This window comes from Lepisosteus platostomus, chromosome 7, assembly GCF_059453375.1.
Source record: "Lepisosteus platostomus isolate fLepPlt1 chromosome 7, fLepPlt1.hap1, whole genome shotgun sequence".
NCBI classification, from domain to species: Eukaryota; Metazoa; Chordata; class Actinopteri; order Semionotiformes; family Lepisosteidae; genus Lepisosteus; species Lepisosteus platostomus.
In genome coordinates this window covers 20,717,270-20,742,340 of record NC_142617.1, presented here as the reverse complement: position 1 = coordinate 20,742,340, position 25,071 = coordinate 20,717,270, and the positions used below count along the sequence as shown (strand labels likewise).

The following is a 25,071-nucleotide window of genomic DNA, read 5'->3' as shown; positions in this document are numbered from 1 at the left end:
CCCACCCAGGCAGCAAAAGATCAGCTGCACTGGTAAGATGCGACACCGAAGATATGATCAATAACCTTTTAAATCGGAAGGGAGATCTGAAGGGATCCCCCCCCCCACACACACACACAATAGAAGCAGGAAGCAGAAGCAGGGACCGTTGTCAGAAGGGAAGAAGGTGACTATTCATTGTTATCAAAAAGGACTTAGAATCGATCATGTTGTGATATTTTTAAATATAAAAGTCAATTGATTGTCCATAATATTGCTATTATATTTTTTCGAATAAATGTTTGTTAAAAGAAAAGTCCAGCACCAGCTGGATTTGAACACACAACCCGTGAGTTGGTAATCGGGCACGTAGACCAGTGGGCTACAAGGGAAGTCGCATGAAAAGAGAGGCGAAACAGCCCTACACGGCCCTGTCGCAGTACACGAATATAATCATATCGTTATTAATTTCTTTAGATACGCGATTCCATATTATATTAGCAGAAAAGCTTAAAACTACCACTTTTTCACACGCTATTTCACATGTTAGTTAAATACTTCGATGCTTAAAATGTTTAGGGAGAAATGGAATACCGGTGTGTATTTTTCCTTTAAAGTACCGATTCCTGGAATCTGACTGGCTGACACCCTTCTGAAGTGGTTCCATAATATCTGGTATACGGAAAAGAAAGCGTTGATAAAAAAGCCTGGATTCTCATGTATCTCATACAAGTATCTTTTAATACAGTCTTTGCTGTGCTCTTGAGGATCCTTGTGCTATTTTGAGCTCTAGTTGAATGATAAGTGTCGCATTTTAAATCATTTTCGTAGTTAGAAATTATGAAACGCCCTGTTAAAAGCAAGGGAGTTTTTATGCCCGTTGAAGTAAAAGAAAATGCCTGACAAAGTAGGGCTTGGACAGATTCCAAGTGCTTGTACAAATGTGCTAAAGAAATTATACTTTGAGTATACAGCTTGTCCAAAGTCATTCATTATTAATACTATTAGTAATATCTTCGGTAAAGGCTTTGATGCATAAATATTTCTGATAAAGGTAGGTTGTGTACTTTTGTCCAACTGAGCAATCTTGCTTTCATAAAATATACCAACATTTTAATGACTGATGATTAACATGCTGTAATACACAGTTCAAATTTAAAAGCTCAAACGCTGTACATGAGAGGTTAAGCTCCCCCTGGCAGTTTTACAAGGTGATGCCGGATACTTTCCGGCATGACGTCAAATAACGCGATTAACCGCGTGATACTGCGTGATACTGCGTGATACCGCGACACGCCCACCGGGGTATGCCGCGAAATACCCCACCCATTTTGAATGGCTGCATCTGTAAGGCTGCTATCAACATAAATTAGGAATATGATTCAGAAAAGACATACAGTACAGGATATAATACACAAACTATATACAAAACCAAAACTAAAGCAGATAGAATAAACAGAGAAAGAAGGTCGCATGGTGGTTATCACCACTGTCTCACAGCTCTGGGTCCTGTGTTGGATTCCAGCTAAGGACACCTGTCTATTTCTGTGGAGTCTGCTTATTCTATTGATTTTTAAAACTTTTTCCTATTTGATTTTCTGCTCTAAATGATCCTTTTTCCTAAGGCAGGAAGGGTCAAAGAGGTTTTCATTTTTTGGGGAAGGCAAAGGAAACACTAAGGTTGCTGCTGGAAGAGGTGTTAGTGGGGCCAGCAGGGGGCGCTCACCCTGTGGTCCATGTGGGTCCTAATGCCCCAGTATAGTGATGGGGACACTATACTGTAAACAGGCGCCGTCCTTCGGATGAGACGTAAAACCGAGGTCCTGACTCTCTGTGGTCATTAAAAATCCCAGGGCTCTTCTCGAAAAGAGTAGGGGTGTACCCCGGTGTCCTGGCCAAATTTCCAATTGGCCCTTACTAATCATGGCCTCCTAATAATCCCCCTCTATGAATTGGCTACATTACTCTGCTCTCCTCCCCACTGATAGCTGATGTGTGGTGAGCGTTCTGGCGCACTATGGCTGCCGTCGCATCATCCAGGTGGATGCTGCACATTGGTGGTGGTGGAGGGGAGTCCCCATTACCTGTAAAGCGCTTTGAGTGGAGTGTCCAGAAAAGCGCTATATAAGTGTAAGCAATTATTATTATTATTATTATTATTTCTAGTCTAATCAGTACTGCTTATTGGCTATAGAGGTCATTCTGATAAGATGAAAAATACTCCCACACACTACAAAATTCAAAACTCCCATTCAACAAAACAAAATAAGATGCCAACACAACATAGATACCATTCTCCTATACCTTCTCCTATGCGTCTGCAGAGACAGTTGAAATGTGCAGATGTTATACCTTTCTTATTTTGCCTTTTTGATCAAACAATTCTGATAAGTGCAAAGGCATGCAGCTCTTTCTTCAAACCAAGGTATATTATTTCCTAACAGACCTTCAACTTCAGTTCCACAGTGTTTGTCTTTATATAAAAAAAGAGAAATATCTTTGAAAGCTTTGTTATGCCATAAAGTTCAGGATGGTAAAAGTCTCTGTCCATCCATCAAAACAACATTTCAATTTGATTGAATTGTGGTACATTGTTTACATACTGTAGTTAAATAATGTTATTTCTCTTATGCCCATGGAACCACTGATATCATTGTTATTGAGGCATGTAAACAATTGTTGCACAGATTAAAATCTGAACTAGCAGTAATTGTGGCACATTAAAAAGGTGAGATTAAATGAAATCTGATATTGAAGGACATCTCTAAATGGTCAGCATATCTACTGTTATAAATTATTTTAGCAACACAACATTAATTTCCTGAAATACACCTACGGTATATCTTATTGATTATTAGCCAAGCTTTAATAGATCATTACAAAGATGCACATATGAGTGTATTAATTTCTTTCCATTTTTAAAGAATGCTAGCTCAGATTTCCAACAAGGAATATGCATTGTTGGAAAAAATACATATTTACCTCAGTGCTGGGGCCCTGGTTTCAGTTCTATCTGCATGTAGTTTTTATGTTCTTCTCATGTCCATGTGAGTTTCCTCAGGGTACTCAGGTATCCTCCCGCACTCCATACTCATACTGGTAGGTTATTTGGTTTCTGAGAGAATTGGCCCTGGTGTGAGTGTGTGTGTTTTAGGTGTGTGAACTCTGAAATGAACTTATGGCCCATCCGAAAAAAGCATAAGCAAGTATGCAAGAAACATAAGGAAAAAGTAATTCTTTATTCCATGCTGAAAACAGAAGAAAAGAAAAACAATGTTTCGGCTTTAGAGCCTTCTTCAGGTGTGAGAAAGAGAGGAAAGGCATCACCTGTAAATATACTTTATATCCAATACCCCACATATTCAAGGCTCCTCTGTACAATTCCGGATCACTCAGATGACATCTTGTACCTTCAGCAACCTTATTTACTGCATCTCTTGCAGAAAATACCCAGCTATCTATATTGGGGAAACAGGAAAAAGACTGGTAGACCGCTTCAGGGAACATGTCAGGGCTGTGAGTATCAAAGATCTCTCCAACCCCATCGTTTCTCATTTCACCTCTAATGGCCATGATCACACTGATCTCTCTGTCTGTGTTCTCTGTGTCTGAGAAGGGTTTCTCAACTCCTATTGCAGAAAGACATCCGTAACCAAAATTATCCTGAAACTAGGATCACACCTTCCCCCTTTTCTCAACGACAGACTCGTTTTCTTCTTATCCTCTCTGTTCATTTGCAGGTTTTGACTTCACACCTCTCTTCCCCTCTCTTGACTGCACCACCTGAGTGCCCACTCTTCCTCTCCCCTGCTCCCACCTCCTCTCCACTCTCAGCTTTTGTTCTCCCATGCTATATCAGCTGACATTTCTCTATTTCTCACACCTGAAGAAGGCTCCACAGCCGAAGTATGTGTTTCTTTTCTTCTCTTTTCAGCATGGAATAAACCTTACTTGTTCCTTTGCAGTCTATGTATGCTGATGCAGCTACCTACTTGAATTGCAAGAAACATAATATGTATAGATAGGAGAAAGTGGACAAGGTGAGGGTTTGACTCCCTGTTGAACTTTTGTTTTTTTTATCATATTAGTACTCCTAAATTGTTAGGTACTGTAATCCTGTTATTCTACAGTATAATAATTTCACAGATACAACGATGTCCAACTTCCCAATATATTTAGCTGGTGATTAAGTGTATAAAGTAATAGCACTTTAAAACAGTTAACCTCTGTGCTTGGTTTTCCAAAGCCTTCTGTTCTGGTAGTACTCTTTGTGTTACTTATGCTTGCTCTCTTTGAACATTAAAATAAAAGTTGGCTCTGTGGCTGCCATTTCCTGTTTCGGAAATTATCAGAGGTGTAAAAGTCAATTGTGTCAGCATTAACTTTAAACATAGCAGAATGTTCCTTCATCAGCACGTTGTGAGAATAAGCAACATCTTGGAAGATTAATTGCCTACGTGCTAAGCTGGTGCATAAACATTAATTAGTCAGCACTGCCAAAGTACAGCTCAGTATTTATTGTGGTGTGTTGCCACAGAAGTTGCAAGTCTGCTGAGAGGTACTCATGGGGTTTCTGTGCCCCCTAACTACAAGTGGAAACCATCTAACAGTTTAGAGTACACCTTATTGGCATGTGGAAATGTCTTCTGTTACAGGCAGAAAACAAGTTGTGTGAATTTAGTTGTATGACTGCATCTATTCTCCAAGTTTCAGGTTATGAGTTATGAGTTCAGCTTCCTCAAGAATGTCCTCTCTACAACCACAGTTTACATTTATTATGCTAGCATGAACAGTGATTTAAAAAAATTCATTGTTTTAAAAAAATTCAGCATAAAAATGTATTTGTAGATGCTTAAGATGAAGACCTGCAGGACAGTGTACAGTATATTAATTTTAAATATCCACAGTTAATCTTGCTGCCATGTTATTTTGACAAATTACTTTCAATTTTTATGGATTGTAATTTACCTCTGAGCCATACTGAATTTTGTAGTGCCATCCAGGAACTGAAATGTTAAACTAAATAAACACATTATGATGTTTTGCTTTACAAGCTGTTTTTTAAATGATCAGTAAAAAGAGTGCAAATCTTAAGTGCTCAGTAGCTGAATGCCAGTGAGATACCAGATTAATGTGTAATGTCCAATACAATATTCAAAATTTCACAAACAAAATACTAATTGATGTAAAAATAAATTTTAACTCGGAAAGAAGTTATATATTCAATCAACATTCTTAACAAATTCAGATGTTTCATTATGTATGTTTCTAAAAATGTCAAATTCTAGTATGTCAAGTACTGTATGTTCTATTTCTACTCAATTGAACCCAGTTCAGTTCTACCCAACTGAACTGTTCCCTTTTGTAACCACCTTCAATCAGTGACAAAAATATGGTTATGGATTACAGATTTATTGTAATGTAATGCTTAGAATTATATGTGGCTAAAACATTTGTTCCATTTTCTTTCCGTATGCACATAACTGTAGATGTTACAAGATGAAACTTAAATCATGTTGTGCAAATGGAAACAAAAGGACTTCAGATGTACTGTATGTTTAGCTGTTAAACCAATGAACTAAATTCTTTTGCAAGAAAATAATGCTCATAAAATATACCGTACATTACCTTACAAAACTATTCATACCCTTCCTATAATGTCCTATTTTGTGAAATTATAAAAAAGATTCATAAACTTCTTAAAAATAAAAATTGAATCTTAGCCCAAATGCTCAAATTTAAGACTTCTAAGAATAAGATATTGTAAGCTACAATAAATGTCAGCAAAACCTAAAGAGAAAAAAATGAAATATCTGGGTTTCATGAATATTCAGATCAGTAAACTCAATATTAAGTGGAGGCACATTTGGAAGCAATTACAGTCACAAGGTTTTTGGGGTTAATCTCTACAGACTTTAAACACTGGCTTACTGCAGTTTTGTCTATTCTTCTGGGCAAGGTTGGTCAAACTCTCTCAGTTTGCGTAGGCATCTCTTATGGACAACAGTCTTCAAGTATTTTCAGAGATTCTAAATTGGATATAAGTCAGGAATTTGACTGGCCACTGAAGCACATCCACTTTTTTATTCTTAAAACACTCCAACATTGTTTTTGCCTTGTACTTTACATCATTGTCCTGCTATAAGGTGATGTTTGTCCCAGACTTTGGTCTGAAGCATGTTTCCCTCTAATATTACCCTGTACTTTACTCCTTCTATGTTCCTATCAGTCTTGACAAGTTCCAATTTTGTTGTGTCTGACCACAAAACATTTTGCCACTTTTAGGTATCCATATTAAGTACCACTTTAAAGCTTTGCTGGATTTTAGATTTATTTTTTTCATTTCCATACCGTACAAACGTTCTTTATGGATCTGGGATATTGCCAGCCCATGGACATTTTCTCCTATCTCAGGAAAGAAAGTGATGTCACTTTTTCAAAGTTTCAAATTTTTGGTCTCACAGTTACATCTCTAAAAGTTTTTTTTTTCTTTTTTGCCTGGCTGCTCTGTTTGGAGAGACAGCCTGATCTAAGCAATGTCTGTCTCCTACATCTCAATGATTAATTTAATCATGGTCAATGGATATTAAGGGGATACAGTATGTTAAAATGTGTTTTAACTTTCCTCTGGATTGTGCCTTTATACAACTTTAACTTTAACTGAGTTGTTTTCAAATATGCTTTGTCTCCATGGTTAAATCTTACCTTGAAATTCAATACTGAGGGATCTTATAAAGAGGTACTGTACAGTACGTGTATTTATTAAATCATGTAGTGGAAAGAACCATCATTTTGCACACAGAGTGATAAGTTAATTGTGTTGTTCATTAAGGTAATTTTGTTCAACTAATTTAATTGAGTTTTGCCAATGAAAAAGGCTTGAATATTTATGCAATGATGACCTTTTCATTTTTTTTATATTGTTCTTTTTTTCCTCCGTTTTAACTTGACCACTTCAGAGTGTCATGAATGCAAGCTTTCAAGCATCAAATTGTGAAGACAGTGCAGGGTCTGAATATTTTGAAAGGCACTGATTGTTGCAATACTGCATTATTATTTTAATAACAAGCTTTACAATAACATACTCATTGTATCACACAGTGCAAGTGAGATCATTTTCTACTTCTGATATGAAACTCTAACTAAAAAACATAAATTGACAATAGAGACCAGCACACAAGGGATGGGAGAAACACTGTTATTGCCAGGAACACATGTGGTTTAATGCAACTGACATCCCATTAAAGAAAATCTTGACATGGAACAGTATTAAAAAAACACTGTTTAATAAAACCTGGAACTAAAGTTTGGCTTGTCTGTGAATAACACTGCAAGTTCAGTCAAAAGTAAAATATAAATTTCATATCCATCAAGGTTATAACCATTCTTTTAACTTGCTATTTACATTCACTACTCACAATACTAGTGACTACTAAATAAATGTAATCAAATAACAGGAAAAGTTTCAGAAAGTGATGACCAATTTTATTCCATTTTTCCATCACGTCTATATTTAGTTGAGGGTAATTATGTTGATGCAAGTTCTACCAGTTTTCAAGAGATTTGAGTTCTGAGGGTTTGTTCTGGCCAGCGGAGGTGATAGAAACCTGACTCATGCTCCTTGATCCAGACCACATACTACCAAAGATTCTGCTCACTTCATTGAACTAATCTATTCATTATGTCTAATATTTTTGCCAGGGGTGTGCATTAGCACTATTTGTGTACGGTGCTATACACACATACAATTACCTGTTGCACTTGGCAAGTGGTTGCCAATAAACCTAGACAGAGCAATTGTCCTTTATTGTTCACCTTAATATTACATTTTGAACAGGAATTAAAGTCATTGTCACACAAGTGATAGTTTAGTGTACTATCTGTATATAAAAACCATGTGAATTAATGTAATTGAGTCCTCACAAAAGTTCTTCATGACATGGCACTACAGCACATACTGTACATTGCTAGTAGAATAAAACTTGGGACTAAAGTGTGACTTGTCTGCACATGACATTGAAAGTTCAATCAGAAATAAAATAATAATTTGGCTCGGATTAAACTAGGAAGCAAAAACTCATTATGCAAAGCAAATCTGTTTGTAACTGATCAGTGCCAATAAAATGAATAGCAACTGTTAGAAACAACAGGATGTAAAATTCCAAAATTCTTCATTTTATTCTTTTTTTCTCCCAATATCAAACAGGCGTGAAGGTAACACTTACTCTTACACTTATTAATATTTCAGAAAATACAAGAAAAAATAAATGAATTATTGGAATGTTTGAGCAGGTCTTCTAAACTTTCCAGTTAAAGGAATGAACCTTTGGCGAACACAGTGCATCCGTTCGGTACTGATGCCATTCCCACTGCCTTGTTGGCAGTCTTTGCACTAAGAAGCCCTTCAGCAGAGACAGATAGAGAAGCTTCAAAAGTGCCAGGCTATTGCATTCCTGTCTGGTTCAGCACCTTGACAGAGTGAGCTGCATCTGCTGAGACAGGAGACTCTGATAAATGCAGGTCCAGTGGCCTGTACCTTTTGAACACATTGGCCTTTTTGAAATTTATATTTTTGTCATTTTGCTGCAAAGGCATTCTCCATTAAAAGTAATTAATAATACAAGGAAGAACAGGACAGTCATTGCCTTACTTCTCTTTTCCTGCTACACCATTGGTCATTTTATTGGCAGGTAGCCCAGAAAAGACTGACTGGAAAGAGTGTGCTGTAATATTCACTTATTACTCAGAATTCCTGCCCTTACCAGACCAATACAGTATTGGTACACTCAAATACTCATCCTACAGTATGTCCAGTAAACACATTCTACAAATATACTGTAAACGTACAAGCATTGCAATATTTTCGCAATAAGCTTTAAAAAATTGCGTTAGAAAGTTAATCAGACACTTTGTTCCATCAACAAGTGACTGGACAAAAGACTGAACAAAATCCATTTTAATGATCAAAAATGGTTTCTTTCACAGTTCTTTACAAGATCTATATCTTTGCAATGCACAAATAAAGTGACAAGATGTTATTATGTAGGAAAATTGCTTTAGAACAGCTGATGTACAGTAGCAATTGATTTGTAAAACATCTTGTATGTTACTTGCAGAAAACATTTGCTTGCATGCCTTATTTAAAACAGACTGAATACTTGATTTATTAGCTGAATTAACAGGTGCTAGAAAACCCAAAACAGAAATTTAGTGCAAATGTAATATCCTTGAATATGGTTAACGTGCTTAAATTCTGCAAACAAACCCACGACTAGAGCAAGCAACACTTTAAAAAAGGTACATCTTATCTCTTAAACTACACCAAAGTGTTACATTACAGGCAGCTTCACTTTCAACAACAGATGTGTCATCAACAGGAGATCCCAATTCCAGTTGTCATGCCTCATGCTGTTTGATTGCTGTTCTAATTTATTTTCACTACATGGTCACAAAAAGTTTAAGGGAAGATACAAATGTCATTCTGAGCTGCTAAATTATAAAAGTTACCTGCTGATAAAGCCCTTTCTGTCCTCTACAACACTGATAGGGACATGACTACTTGATGGCTTTTTGAATTCTAGGATAAGGCAGGAATGCTGCTTAAACCTGCCTGCTATAAATCTCTCTTCTAAGCTTTATCTGTTTAAGGAATCAAAACATCCTCCTGTTTTACCTCTACCTAAGTGCTTGAAAAAGAGATGTGTCAGGGCACTAAACAGTTTTAGCACAAAGGCCAAGAACCCCTAAAAACTGTCTATTACTGATGTAGCACTTAATGATGGAGATTAATGTCAAAAGGCTGTATCAGTACACAAGCTGTCTTTTTCCTCATTGAATAGTCTACTTTACCTCACACTTAATGAAAATCAAAGAAGGTCCCTCACTCACCTCTGTCTCACCCCCTCATAAAGCCAGATGAGATTTATCTGCCTATGCACTCCTAGCGTAATCCAAGTGAAGAGAGAGTAGAGTCCTGTTTCAATTGATCGTACTGGGAGCTGCTCCTCAACCACAACTGGCAGTTCACTCTTTCCCGGCGAGTAAAAGCACAGCCCCTCAGCTCACACAGCGAGAGATTGCCTGGATAATGGAGATTGTCATAGGTTGCATTTGAGGTAATCCAATACATATAACAGACTGCGAGCACTCTGCTTCAGAGTAAAAGCCTCTGTCATTTCAACAGACTCAATTAAACTGGTTTTACTCATTTGAAGTGATGCTTAATTTTTTTCATACTCTTGCAAAGTACTGTAACTGCTTCTCTGTTCTTGTCAGTAGTCCAAACAGCACATTTTAGCATAATTGTTTCAACGATAGCTTTTTAATTAAACAAATGGATTGAACAGCCTACAAGAGACTAATATTTCATGATAAAAGTCTTTTGGATTTGTCAGAGAGGGCATATTAGGAGATAATAAGAAATTAAAAGTAGCTCCACAACATTAAAAGATAAATAAAAGAGCATTCCAGATCTGTGTTTTGTAGCACTGTATTCTCAATGAAGTGGACTATTTTTATGAAGCAGTCTTTCTTGAGGTGGCTTACTGTTCCCAATTCCTGATTCCTGTGATCTCCACATTCATTGCATTACAATGTATAGGAAATAATACCAATTAATTATAAGCAGTGTACAATTGTGCAGTTTGAACCAGGTGAAGTTTAAGTTGAGTTGGTAAGAAGTTTCTTAATGTTTTCTGTCCCCAGAGAGGCTGACATATTTCTGCTACTGGTCTACAAATTTGGTAAATTTCCTGGATTTAATACAAGAAAACTCTAAAACTCATTAGCAATTTCTGAGTGCAATACCAAAAGAAATGAACTGCTATATATGAGTTTTGAATCAAATTTGATAGTTACTGTGCCAAATCTAATTCACTTTACTTGCTAAAGACCAATAAGTAAATAATAATTATAAACAGGAATAAGGAAGGTACATTCTAAAAAAAGCAGTTTAAATAATGTATTGCCTTCACAAAAAAGAGGATTTAATAACTTGTATTGATGTCTCTTGCTTTGTGCACATCAGCAACTTGCTTACACAATGCTGATATGATCAGTCTGGGAGATTCATTAGCAGAAGGAAAGCTGGACTGTGTGACTGGAATGGTCTACAGGACTGCATCATTCCTGGCCTAGAGTCTTAATGGAACACTTTTGTAGATTTTGGATGTTAATAGCAAATACACATTCAAAGGGGCTGGTGTCTAGGGATTTCTTAACAATGACTGAATTGCAGTGCCTTTCCATTCATCTAATTACATCTATGCACTGAACAGATGGTGTGAGCTGGGGAACAAATTTCTCTAAGAATACTAACTTCTTTAGACAGACCATTACTAGCATAAATGGGTCAAAATGTTTCCGAGAGAATTTCGTAGCACATGTTGAATCTGTTCTTGATAAGAACCAGGTACTGACAGTATCTAATGATTGGAACAAAAACTCAACACAAATGTAAAAATCCTTTAAACCTATTGGTTTCTTTTGACTCATCATTGAAACATCAGAGCAAAATCTCAAACTTATATTATAAGAAAGTGGGCTTACACTCACATTAGTAACCTCTTTATTTCTTATTTATATTTTTGCCCAGGGATTCTACAGTGAGTGAGAATCACAAGCAGAACAAATACATATCTGTGCCTCTGTTTTCCCTTAATAAAAAAGCGAACCTGCATATTTATCTGTCCTCATTTCCTATTATATTCATGCTAATAAACCAGCTCATTTTCTGTCACTTTCACTAGCTTCCATCTTTTTGTCAGGTTAGTGAATGTGTTGCCATACAGTATACAGAAGGAAGCTGTTTTTCTTGTACAATGAATGTTAATTATTTTTGTAAACTTTACTCATGCAAATGAAAATATGGAAAGCAAGCACCTTACTTTCCATGAATTGGCTTCATTACTCTGCTTTCCTCCCCACTGATAGCTGGTGTGTGGTGAGTGTTCTGGCGCACTATGGCTGCCATCGCATCATCCAGGTGGATGCTGCACATTGGTGGTGGTGGAGGGGAGTCCCCATTACCTGTGAAGCGCTTTGAGTGGAGTGTCCAGAAAAGCGCTATATAAGTGTAAGCAATTATTAAATTATTATTACCAGAATTTGGAAACAAGTGTGCATTTCTTTATTAAATTACAGTGATTTGGAATAAATTATTTAAACATACTGTACATCAAACAACTGATAAAGGTTTGAGGAGTACAAAATTACTGTTTCAGACACGACAGACTGTTAGAGTAAGACTCATTAACATGCAGCAGGGACTGGGAATAGAAGTTGCCTCACTTCTGGTGGCTAGGTGTCACGGAAGCCAGGTAAGTCTCCCGTGAAGGGTGGAGTTTAGACCCTATGCAAGGCGTTGATTCAGAAAAAAGGACCATAGACTGGGTTCAGGGAAGACACACGGGATTTATTGGTGCTCACAGTGAAGTAGGAAGGTTCATGCAGACATGCGGGTAAAATCTGTAGGCAAACATATCCAGGGAAGTCAGGAAGCAGTCCATAAGTCCATTGCCGGGAGATCCATCAGGAGATGCAGACAAACAGGAACACAGATGAGATGACAAGAATCCAGGAGATACAGGGCTCTCTTCCAAGCCCCAGGCTCAGTGGGTCAGGGAGCATTAACAGGCCTGTGCTCTCAGGCCATGGACATGGGGCGACCTGGTACTAGGCGGGCCATCAAGCCACCGTGTACCAAAGCTAAGCCCCAAAGGCAGGAAGGAGTAAACTAAAATAGGGAAACTTAAACAAGGCACACCAGGAAATAATGCAAGTAATTAAAAGAACTAACGTGAGGAGGTTGGAGCGTCCTCTGGAGGAGAGGATGGTGACCGTGACACTAGGATTCAGTGACTTTTAACTGCATACAGGAGGTCATTCAAGCTAAGCATATTCTATTAGTCATTTTGAATAACTAGCACTAGATAACATAGAAAGGAACCTTTGATTTTATAAAATGATGTACAGTATGCCATGCTTCCTTCAGTTACATCAAGAAGTGACATTGTTGATGAAAGAGTCTCTGTGTTTTGATTCTAATGGGCCACGGCCAAACCAAAGTAATGTCACGTTTCTTTCTCTTTTGTGATGTTTCCCTGCACTGTGGTCATTCCTGAGTTATAGTTTCTTCACTAAAAGAAATACTTCAGTATCAACCATTTCATATTAACTTTTGCACCTTGAAGTGACTTCATTAGAGATTTTATTTTAAGAAACACCAGGATAGAAGATCTTCTTGAACATTATATTGTTAAAAAAACACAAAAATGTTTTAAACTTTTTTCTTAATTTGAAATCATCAGCTACTAACTTTTTATACCTTTTCGTTTACATTATTAAAAGCCGACTTGATTGTAATTGTTGATCATCTTAATTTTCTGATACAACCCTGATATTAGTTTGAGGAAACTGATGGTGCTCCAAAACATTCACCTCTTCACACTGTTTGAGCTTCACTGGACATTGATTAAAATAACACATCTCTCACTGACTGCACTTAAAGAGCTCAGGAGCCCTTTAACTCCCACATGTACTGTAGCATTCACAGTTAACTGATGACATGGCCTGCATTACAAGTGCACTATTATGATTGATCTAAACAAAAGGAAACTGGTTTAACTAAACAATGTTTCATGTCATTGACCCAGGACTTCATCACTGTAGCACCATGCAGCCAACCTGTAATCAATCTTTACAAGTGGAGTCTTGTAGTGACTAGACACTCCTTCCCTGACCTTTTAACTTGGTAATCCCCATTAACTGGTCTGTTGTTCGCAACAATTTGAATGTCATTCTGCACTCCTGCACTACACTCTGATCCATCACTAAAGAGAACGTCTACAGGAAAGTCCACCTGAGGTGACTTAATCTGGCCTCCAAAATACTAATGGCCGAAAGTTAATGCTCACTTGACGAGTGGGGCATATTGTTTGCTTTCTGTGTTTTGTTTTATTGATCTTCATCAGGCTTGACATTCCTCAGGTTAAGACACTTCTTCATATGTGATTTTAAAGATGCTTTAATGTTTATGCAGCAGCACCGAATCTGGGGCATTCGCAGATGGTCATGGTATTGGCTTGTTTGCACTTTTTTTCCCACAGAAACAATTCATGCATTAGTCTAGTGTAATGGTGGGGATCAGTGAATTCTGCTCTCTTGAGTAATTGCCTGAAAAACAGTTTCTAGGAAATCTCTCTGCTAATGCACTTAAAATAGACAGTGCAACACCTAATATCTGTTCCTGGAATGAAGTATGAGGTTATATCCCACATAAAAATGAGATACTTCCAAATGGTTTTCTTTTCATGGACTATTTGTCTGCAAGCTGTTGAAGGTGTGACAGGAGAGTTACTATATTATATCTGGGTCCTCCGCATCACCCTATCCTGCATGATTCATGATAAGTCTGGTCTATTTCACTTAGTTCATAAAAAACATGTATTGTATGTCACAGCCATGGCATGATTTAGTAGTATACTGTACATGACCACCTGACAACAGTTCACTACATTTGTCTATGTATCCTGTAATAGTCCATCAGTGTATATTCAAAGTCACACATTTTAGTGTATTTTACTGCCTGTTTTAATACATATTATAACTACACCAAATGCTAACCCTCTACTGATTTCATTAAGCTATGTATTGTAACGCTTACGGCCGACAGGGCGCTGTGTAAGAGCCGGCGTACCAGAGCGGGTGACGTCACCGCCCTTCCCTGTGATAGCAGGACCACAGCTACTGGGCTGTGGAGAGATCTCTCTTTGGCTCACGGGGCTAGGTCGCTGCAGAGAGACGCGGAAGTCCCGGGTTCGAGCCCCGGAGGGTGCAGGGGCCGACCAGATGCGGCAAGGGTGCCCGCCAGAGCCCCCGTTGCGTTACATTGGTGTCAGAAGCGGGGTGGGATAGCCCTTCGCCGGGGACGGCGATTTAAGCGGGGGAGAGTGTAACGCTTACGGCCGACAGGGCGCTGTGTAAGAGCCGGCGTACCAGAGCGGGTGACGTCACCGCCCTTCCCTGTGATAGCAGGACCACAGCTACTGGGCTGAAGAGAGATCTCTCTTTGGCTCACGGGGCTAGGTCGCTGCAGAGAGACGCGGAAGTCCCGGGTTCGAGCCCCGGAGGGTGCAGGGGCCGACCAGATGCGGCGAGGGCGCCCGCCTGAGCCCCCGTTGCGTTACAGTATCATTAGCAATAATTCTACTCACAGCTAACTATTAATTATTAGTATATGCATTAATAATAAGATAAACAGTGATGTCAGTGGAGTATCTGTGAAATCTATCTGTTGAAAGTTTTAAGCATTATTGAGATGCACGGTAATCAAACTAGCATGTAAAACTAATAATAAATGTGTTCAAATAATGTGAACTGTGTACTAGGTCATTTGACTTCATTATGGTGTGTTAAACATCTGTGAAAACTGTACAGATTGTTGAATCAAAACAATTTAATCTAATTAATACTTTCTAGCAGCTTAATATTTTCAATTTTTTTTGAAGGTTCTGTACATTTTGATGGTCCCTCCCAATATCCAAAAAACACAGGCTAAGATGCAAAGCTGAGATATTTTAATACAATTAGCATCTATTTTTTTCATTAGAGAATTATTCATTACTTGAACACTGGTACTATGTTCAGTGCAACAGATCTTAAAGTCATTGCTTATATAACCTTTATTAGAAACACTAATCCATTGATATGCTGTGGGGTACCTTAGGAGCATGACTATACATAATATTTGAGAAACTTATAAAAATCTCCAGACAGTTCTACACCAGCATACAGATTTATACAGCATGTCAGATTTATAGTTATTTTATTTTATCACCATAAATGTATTGATCTGTATTGACAGCAGATTTGTGACACTGTCTGAGGATTTCAAGGTCAGACTAACTACAGAATCAGTCTGGTAGCACAACTATATAAAACAAATATTCAGTCAGGTTTGACCTATCAAATCTTAGATTTATAGCACCAGCATTCAGGATTCACCAGTTAATTTTTCAAAGGAAAAGTCTTTGGACTGAGAGGCTGTTTATGATCCAAGAAACCTAGCTCTGTGAACTGTCTGTAAATTAAAAGTAACAGCATAATCTAAAAACACTATGGCATGCATTCAACTGTATTGGTGTGAATTAACAGGTCAGTACAGCCAACAAAGTTGCTGGTGGAACAATGGTTTGTTGCAAATGTAAAAATTTCATAATAACATATACTGATGGAAAAAAGAAGCACAACATTTTCTGGAATGGCAATACTATAGTTATAGCTTATGTACTTTCACAAAAGGTTGTCAATTTGTTTTAAGCCCTCTGACCAGCTATACAGCTTGCGCAGTAAGGCATTGCAATTTGCCATTCACAGGAAAGTTTGTCAGGTGCACTTTTACCCAATGAGGTCCAGGTGTAACAATGTCTGATCAGGTCACCTTTAAAAAGGCCTTAATTCCAAGTTTAGGTCACTGCAAGAAAAATGCCACACTTAGTCAGTTTTCTGTGCATTCCATAATGCCTCGAATGTCACCAGAATTAAGGGAGAGGGTCATTAGTTGCAGGCAGGCATGTCATGTGCCAGTGTTGCCAGACACTGTGGAGTAAGTTGCTCCACTATTTCCCAACTGCAGAGAAGGTTTCAGCACACTGGCAGGACAGACGGCCATCCAAAAATCGGTCGCCCCCGAGTGACCTCACCAGAGCAGGACTGACACATCAGACTGGTCCATCTGAGAAATCATTTCAGATTTGCCACCTATACTGCTGCTCAAACTGCCTGCTGGACAGGACAGTGAGGCTCCGTGCTGCTGGCCTTAGAGAAGAGCAACCTGTCAGAGGCCTTCTGCTCACACCTCCTAGACGTCACACCCGACTGGCCTGGGCCAGACAGAGGCTGCGATGGACTCGTCAGCAGTGGCATCAGGTCCTCTTCAAGGATGAGTCACTCTTCAGCCTGTTCCACGCAGATGAGAGGGCCAAAGCATGGTGGAGTAAATGTTGGGTTTCTTTTTTCCATCAGTATATTTTACATTGTAGAGTCCACTTCATCTCACAAACATCTACATTTAAAAAGTTTAGAAACTGTACTAGAGATTAAATCCTATAAATACAAAAGCACCCACCTCATTCCAGTCTCTCCCTTGCCATTAATGCCTGCCTTCTTGTCTGAGAGCAGCTACAGCCAAAACCATATCTAGGGAGCTAGTACAAATTTTCTCTAGAGTGGGAATTTTCTAAGGAGATCTTAACCGATCAAGGAACTCCTTTTATATCAAAAGTCATGAGAGACTTAAGTAAGCTTTGGGGTATTCATCAGATCAGAACCTTGGTATATCACCAACAAACAGACGGACTAGTGGAGCACTTTAATAAGACCCTGAAAAGCATGCTGAGGAAGACCATGCAAAAGGATGGCAAAAATTGGGATCAACTGCTCCCTTTTCTAATGTTTGCTATTGGAGAAGTACCGCAGGCCTCACACAAGAAATCACAACATTTCGGCCGTGGAGCCTTTTTTACCTCACACCTGAAGAAGGCTCCACGGCCAAAACTTTGTTTTCTTTCTTCTTTTTTTCAGCATGGAATAAACCAATTACTTGTTCCTTTAAATTATTTATTGACAGGATAAAAGCTCTTCCCAAATAGATACACTGGAATTCAATATATTGTAACGTAAAATTTCAAAATGCAGTTCTGTTTCTTTTACTCTTTCATGAACTCAACGATTCATTCAGTTCAATTCGAAAAACTTGTCAGTGCTTCCTGCCTATCCAACACTTCAGATCTCTTGAGGTGTGTCACTTTCTCTGGTTTATTGTGTTTCGTATATGTCTTTGCTTGTTTGTTAAATTTTGTAAAAATATTTAGATTTTATTTGTTGTAACTTATTTGCATAGGAATAGCTAACTATATTTATGTATTTATCATTTTATTAATTCATTAATTTATACTGTGACAGGTCATGAAGTAGTCTTCATTCCTGAGTGTATCATGCAGCTGAGATATCCCTACGAGGGTTCTGTAGGAAGTAACCATTTTGGCACATCTGGGAAACAAGGGCAGTTACTGAGCTAAATGGTGACCAACAGTGCAGTAACTGCATACTGTCCACCTGCAGGCAGGTATAATGAGGCCTAGTTGCTTTATAAACCCAGTGAAACAGAACAGGACTGATTTTCTTCTAAAAGGCAAAGGGGGAAAACAAAAGCTACAGTGTGCAAGTACAAAAGTTGAAATGAACAGAACCTCCTAAAAAAGTGTTTGTTAAGGTGTTTTGTAGCAGTTCTTTTACATTTCTGGATTTCAGGACTGTGCTGAGGAGTTAGGTTTTTGCTTTGATTTTAGTATTTTATTTTTTTATTAGTATTTGATTATAGTATTTTAGTTTTGTTTTGAGTTTAGTATAAACAATCTGAGTATGAAACTATCTCGAACATACTGTAGATGCATTTTTTGTCTAAGAAGGGAAATTTGCTTTTACAGGCAGGTAAAAGACATAGAATACACAATACATTTAACACAACCCATTTACAAATACGATACATACATGTATGAAGAGAAAGAAAATAAATACACACTATATAAATATACTGTAGTAAGATATTTGTCAATTACCCAAGTTAAACAGGGTAATAGTTGTGGGAATAAAGGGTAACTTAGTTCTATTGCATTTGAAACTACAGTAGGTAGTCTAAATCAACACCCAAATTGAAAAAGCTCAAAGGGGTGGTCATGACAGTCACTGATTATATTGGCAATACCTTGCATTCCTTAATATCATTCAGCCATTTCACACAGACCTTACTCTGAGTCTTAATTGTAGCCTTTTTGTACAAGACAAAGATCTTCACTAAAAAATACAGTACCTCTATGCCTGTGCATGTCCTTTATATACCAAACACATTTGAATCAATAACCATGTGAGTGTACATTTCCAGAACCAATACCAATAATTAAATAATTGACACCCAGTGTGGCTATTTACAATAATGAGTAGGTATGGGGATGGCATGGTGGAATAGTTGTTTGCATTGTTGCCTCAGTGCTGGGGCCCTGGTTTCCATTCTGGACGTTGGGTGCTATCTACATGGAGTTTGTATGTTCTTCCCTTGTTTGTTCGGGTGTCTTCCAGGTACTCTGGTTTCTTCCCACAGTACAAAGACATCCTGGCAGGTAATTGCCTTCTGGGAACATTGGCACTGGTGTGAGTGTGTGCATGTTTGCATCTATATGTCCTGTTCAGGGTATACCCTGCCTTGTGCCTATTGCTTTCCGGGACAAACTTTTCTCCACACCCCCGATTTGGAAGCAGATATAAAATGGATAAATGAAGGTTGTAATGGAGTGGCAGATTGTTGGTGACCGCGGCCCCATCTTAAGCCTAATCATACTTCCATCCTGGCAACAGCACAGAAACAGTATATTTTTCAATCAATTAGACACATTTATTAAAATATTTTAGGAATTTAACTAGGATAGTAAGAAGTTCTATAGAATATTTTTATAAAATTTCAATCATATTTCCAAACTTCCACAGCACTACAAATCTCTTATGTCAGACCTTCTTAGAAACTTAATAGGCATATCCAGCCATTTTATCTAATCATCTAATTTATATTGGTATGTCCAGATTGATAATGCTTCTTCATACTTTCCACTGCAAAATTGGAGTGGATCAACTTTCATTCTTGGCCCTGTACTGATTGTGCTCTACTTGCTCACTTTAGGCATCACTATTCATAAACATAATGTGGACTTCCACTCCAATGCTAATGATAGATGGACGCTCATATCTCTGAAACCTAGTGCCACTGCATCAATGACTTTCCCGTCTTGGTGATGTCAAAACATTTCTTAGTCCATCAAAACTACTCATTGCAAAAGGGGAGTACATCTTCATTATCAGATGGCGTTTTTCACTGTTAGTCTGCCTGACTACATCATTATTTCATTAACGTTCATTAGGTTCATTAGTTTCATTAGGTACTTACTACATCAATAATAAAAAAGTGAGTCTAAAATATAGATATACTCTTCATCCTGATCTGACATTTGAAAATTACATAAAACATTTTCCATTCTTTCACCTTACTGACATTAAAACATTTCATTTTAATGTAAGATGCAGAAAAAAGTCATACAGTATCTGCAATACATCCAGTCTAGCCTTTTTTTATCACTACTGTTAGGAAGCCCAAACTGAACCCTATATAACTCCTATATTAATATCAATTAATACAAAACACTACAGCTGCAGTACTTATCGGGCCTAAGATACATGAACACTCTCTTACTGGCTTTTCCCCATTGGCTCCCAGTAAAATACAGAAGTATTTAGAACCTAAAGTATCAAGTCAGAGAAGGGCTTGCATTTACCTGCCTGAGTGAGTTTCAAAATCTGCATATTCTAGCAAAACAACTCTGCCAGTTGTCAAATCCTTATTTTCACTGGCTTACAATTCAGGCTAAAACTTCACTTCTTTGGAATTGCATAAACTTAGATACCCATACTTCTCTTGATGGCAGTGTACAGTATAAATTGCTATACATATAAATATATACATTCATATTTATACTGTATAAATACAGTATATAGAGTATATATTAAATTGCTATGGAAAATATATATATAGTATAAATTGCTATGCAAATACTGTAAATTGCGGCTCTCTGTCTTTTCTACATTATCTCACAGAATCCAGAAACAAATTAGCCTATTTTTATCTTGCAAGGCCTTCAATATCTCAACTTGATAGAGACCCTGCACCAAATGTAAACCAAGCCTTACCTGATGAGGGACAGACCTGAAACTGTGGACATGAAACCCTTAAACCCCAGCCTGCCCCTTCTTCAGCAGCCCCAGACACAGAGTCTGTCTTTCCAGTGGAGACATAAGTTCTCAGTTCTAAGAACCGGGGAACCATACTTAGAATTCAGACGGACTAAAAACTTTCTGAGCTTTCTTCACCAACTAATCAGCCTACAGTTAGCACAGTGAATTTAATTCTTACCTGTTGCTCAGGCTGGTGTGTTTATGAAATTATTTTCTATATTTTTATGAGCAAGGTGTTGACGGGCTTGTATTTTCACATTTTACATCATTATTGTATTCTCAGTAGATATATAATAACATTGTATATATGTAATGTTATTGTATATCTACTGGGAATACAACATTTGTATTGATGTTCAAAAGCCCGCAATGGTTACAAGTCAGTTACACAATACATCTTAAGCATCTCAAGGTGCTGTATCTAATAGCATTTTTAAATGACAGATTTCTAGACCTTTTATTTTTATTAAATTATAAAGAAGATTGTCACAAAATATTAGAAAGCATTGACAGGTATCATATTAGTCATAAGTGTCAAGAAGATTAACAATTTAAAAAAATAATATTCAATCTAATTTCCCTCAATTTTATTTTAACTTTGTGTCATTCAAACGGTTCAATGGTTCACCCTGCAGTATATATTATTTAATACAGAACATGTGCAGCTGAAGTCTTCCATTAAGCAGTGTGTTGTTCTGAAATCTATGACAGAACTTTGAAATATAGTTCTTGTCACACACAGTTAACTGAAGGATTTGCAGACTGTCTTTTCTTGCTTCTGTCTAGATTTTAGTGTGATTGACAGTGCATGCAAACTTGAAGCTGCAGTAAGTCAAACAGGAGCTGTGGCTGTAAAATCTGCAGATGGAACTGATCACAAAGGTATTAAAGACACTGTTCCAGAACAGTGCATACAGTACATATAGCAACTGCTTCATGTTTGTTAAAACTGAACATGAAGATGATGCCTCAAAATTATTATTGGCTTACGAAGACATATACAGTATATGAAGTTTACATTCAAGTACAAGTACATATACTGTAAGCAACAATCATGAAAGCACAACAAGAATAAATTAATAAAATGGTAATGAGGTTAGCAGAGCTGTACAGTATGTGCAATACAATGCTGCTTTACGTAAGTTGAAATAGCAAGAATACATTAAATAGTGTGGATGAAAAACAGTAGTCAAAACAGGCTATTAGTACATATTCTTACAGTGGATAAATACAGTATACCACATTGCTAGTTTAAAAGTATAGAGACCTTTCAGTTTGAGAAGACAGAAGAATAGCTGACAAGGACAGTTAGTAGATACTGGATGCTATTGAAAACAGGCATGCCTGGTACAGGTGCTAAAGGTGCTAAAGAGAAGATTGAGAGTGGGGGAGGACAGAAATCCAAGGCAATGGTCACAGTCCTAGAACTCTATTGTACTCCACTAATACCACATGCCTAAATGTTGGTGTTCACCCTTTATTTATACTGATTTCCATTTGCCAAATCTCCATAGAAACATATGAGAAACAAAAGAAAATTATTCAGTGTCTTTTACTGCTATAAAGTCATTTAGGCAAGACCTACATTTTCTAAATTAATTTGGACTTTCCCCTAGAATAATATTTGCAAACACTGTAGCTGATCCTCTGATTTAGTTCTAATTGTTTTCATGGTCTTACATGTAATTTATTCTATTTTTGTCCCTTATAATGATTTGGTTCATTTTTTTCAGACTGTTTATGGACAGATCAGTATACAAATCTATACTGACATACTGTACAGTAAGTGTCTGCTGAAAGTTGTCAATGGCCTTAGCATAGCATCTCTTTTTTCTTTAAGTACAATTGGTAGAATTCATTGGCATCCTGATTAATTGAGAGATTCTAGTATAATTTTGTGTCACATCTATGCTAATAGAATTTGATAATTACATTCTTAAAAGCTATTAAATATAACAGAGGAAAGAAAAGACAAGACAGAGATCACAGAACAAGAGAGCAGCAATCTAATATCAACATTTTGTCCAGAACAAAATTCATGACATTGTGAATTTGTCTGGAGGCATGCACGTCTCTGTAACAGCAAGGGCATCCAGAGAAAGAAGGGAAGAAAAAGCAGAGATTAAATCTATTTTATTTAAAGCTACCTGGGAGGCCCAATGAGAACCTCAAAAGATACAATGGATGGGAGAAGGGAGAAATGTAGACTGCCTGGCACTGGTTCTTGCTATTGGTGCTGCAGACAGTTCCAGTAAAATTAACTAGACAGGTTAAACCACCTTTGTGAGGCTGAAATGGGCAGGGATATACCTATGAGCAATTGCTAACTTCTTACAACAAGAAGCTCTCAGAGCAACCTATTCACTTAAGAAGCAAGGCTACAAGCTATACAGGATTCATTAGAAATGGGCCGTAGGTGAAAAAGCAGGCCAGATTTCAAGGTAATATCTCATTTTAATGAAATCTGTGGTTTCACTTTTTGACACTTTGATTTCAGTGTTTTAAAATGTTTTGCTAATCTAGATAAACCACAGTTTAAGATCTCCAGTTTTCCCAATAAGAAAGTGCGTTTATTACAATCCAAGATACAGTAGAAGTGCTAAAACACACAGGTGCTGGTACTGTATATGTAAAGCAGAAATGAAGACCAAAACCATTATTGTAGCACAGACCATTTTTACAACTATTATCTCTAACTTTCAATTTAAAATCATAAGAGAATACTACAATTACAGGCTTGTGCTGCAGCAGCTGCAATTCCACTGTCCAGTTAATTCTTTCTACTTAGGGGTATATGTTTATTTCAAAACATCATGCTCCTAAATTATTGAAATTGTAAGAAAATTCAAATGAGGCTATCTTAGCCTGAATCCTAAGTGTCGGCATTATTCACACCACTTAAGACAAACAACCACAAAGTTTTCCCAGAGAGTTTCAACTTAATTAACCTTTATTAGAAATATGATAGAAATCCACATCCTTATTAGGGCAGAATTAAGGCTTAAGGCTCTGCAAGTACCATTAGTGGGTACATTAGTGGTGTAGTTGTTAGCATTGCTGCTTCAAACTACTAGGCCCTGGGTTCAATTCTGGACCTACAGTACAACACTACCTGCGTGGCTTTTCTTTGTCCCCTTGGGCTTCTTCCAGGTGCTTCCTCCCACAGTCCAAAGACATACTGGTTGGTTAATTGGCCTCTGGGAAAATTGGCCCTGATGTGAGCGTGTTCTTGTCTGTCTGTGTGTGCTCTGCAATGGCGTGGCATGCCAACTAGGTTGTATCATGCTTTGTGCCCATTGCTTGCAGGGATAGGCTCTGGCTCCCCCACAGCCCTGTATTGGGTTAAGTTGTTACAAAATGGATAAATGGAAGTACCAGTAGTGAGGCAACAAAATGAGGAAATTGAGTTTAATGGTACAGCAAGTATTGTTTAGTACTGTACATACTATATATTACTGTATATTTAACACATAACAGCCTATACAAACTAAGTTTTGTTTATAGACTCCCAGTAAGAAATTAGAAGGCTGTGAAACCAAATATTTTATGTAGCACTTTAAACTCACCTTCAGCTTTGAAAGATACAGCTCTGTAAGCAAATGCAGAAGATTAAAAGTAAGATTAGCTTCTGAACATCTCTAGACTTCATTAACAGATAAACAAAAAACACCCTAAGTCACTACGCTCAGAGCAGTAGCTCCATATCCCACAGTACACAGAGGAGATCGTTACTAGCTGTGCACACACAGCCATACTGTAGGCTTGCATTATGTCCTGCAATTCTCTGGAGTCAAGGTTACAGAGCTGTGTGACTGTGCAGAAGGACCTGCTGAATCCAATCAACTTGGTGCCACAAGCAAATTAACATGCTTCACCTGATTAATTAAAACTACCTGCTTGTGAATGTCGCCAGATGTGTCACGCCTGGCTGAAACCCACCTGGTGTGCACTGATAAGCAGTTTCATCAGTACAGTCACAAAGCTCATCTAGTCAGTCTCTTCTGCTGGGAAGGAGAGAGCAGCCCATGGGTAAGAGGCTTAATGTGCAGTGCACATCATCTGAGAAATTGTTACAAATTCCTAATTTCTTCTCTCCACTCCCTTGTGAAGACAACTCTTCATTCCTGCCTTTATTTAGGAAAAAAAAACATGCCCTTGCCCTGCCCTTGGTTTCTATCCTTCTGGACACAAATTAACTTGCTAATTCTTCTACTAGACTATATAGAGAGTAAATAATAATATATTGCATCTGAGAAA

At 37.7% G+C, this 25,071-nt stretch overlaps 1 long non-coding RNA gene across 1 annotated transcript in view; it reads right to left on the bottom strand.

The window, feature by feature from the left end:
* LOC148658466 (uncharacterized) overlaps positions 1-10,070 on the bottom strand; it is a 45,595-nt gene extending 35,525 nt beyond the window's left edge. Inside the window, exon 1 of the long non-coding RNA XR_015940555.1 lies at positions 9,868-10,070. This is a non-coding gene — a long non-coding RNA (uncharacterized LOC148658466). The remainder of the gene's footprint in view (positions 1-9,867) is intronic.
* Between the last annotated feature and the right edge of the window lie 15,001 nt (positions 10,071-25,071).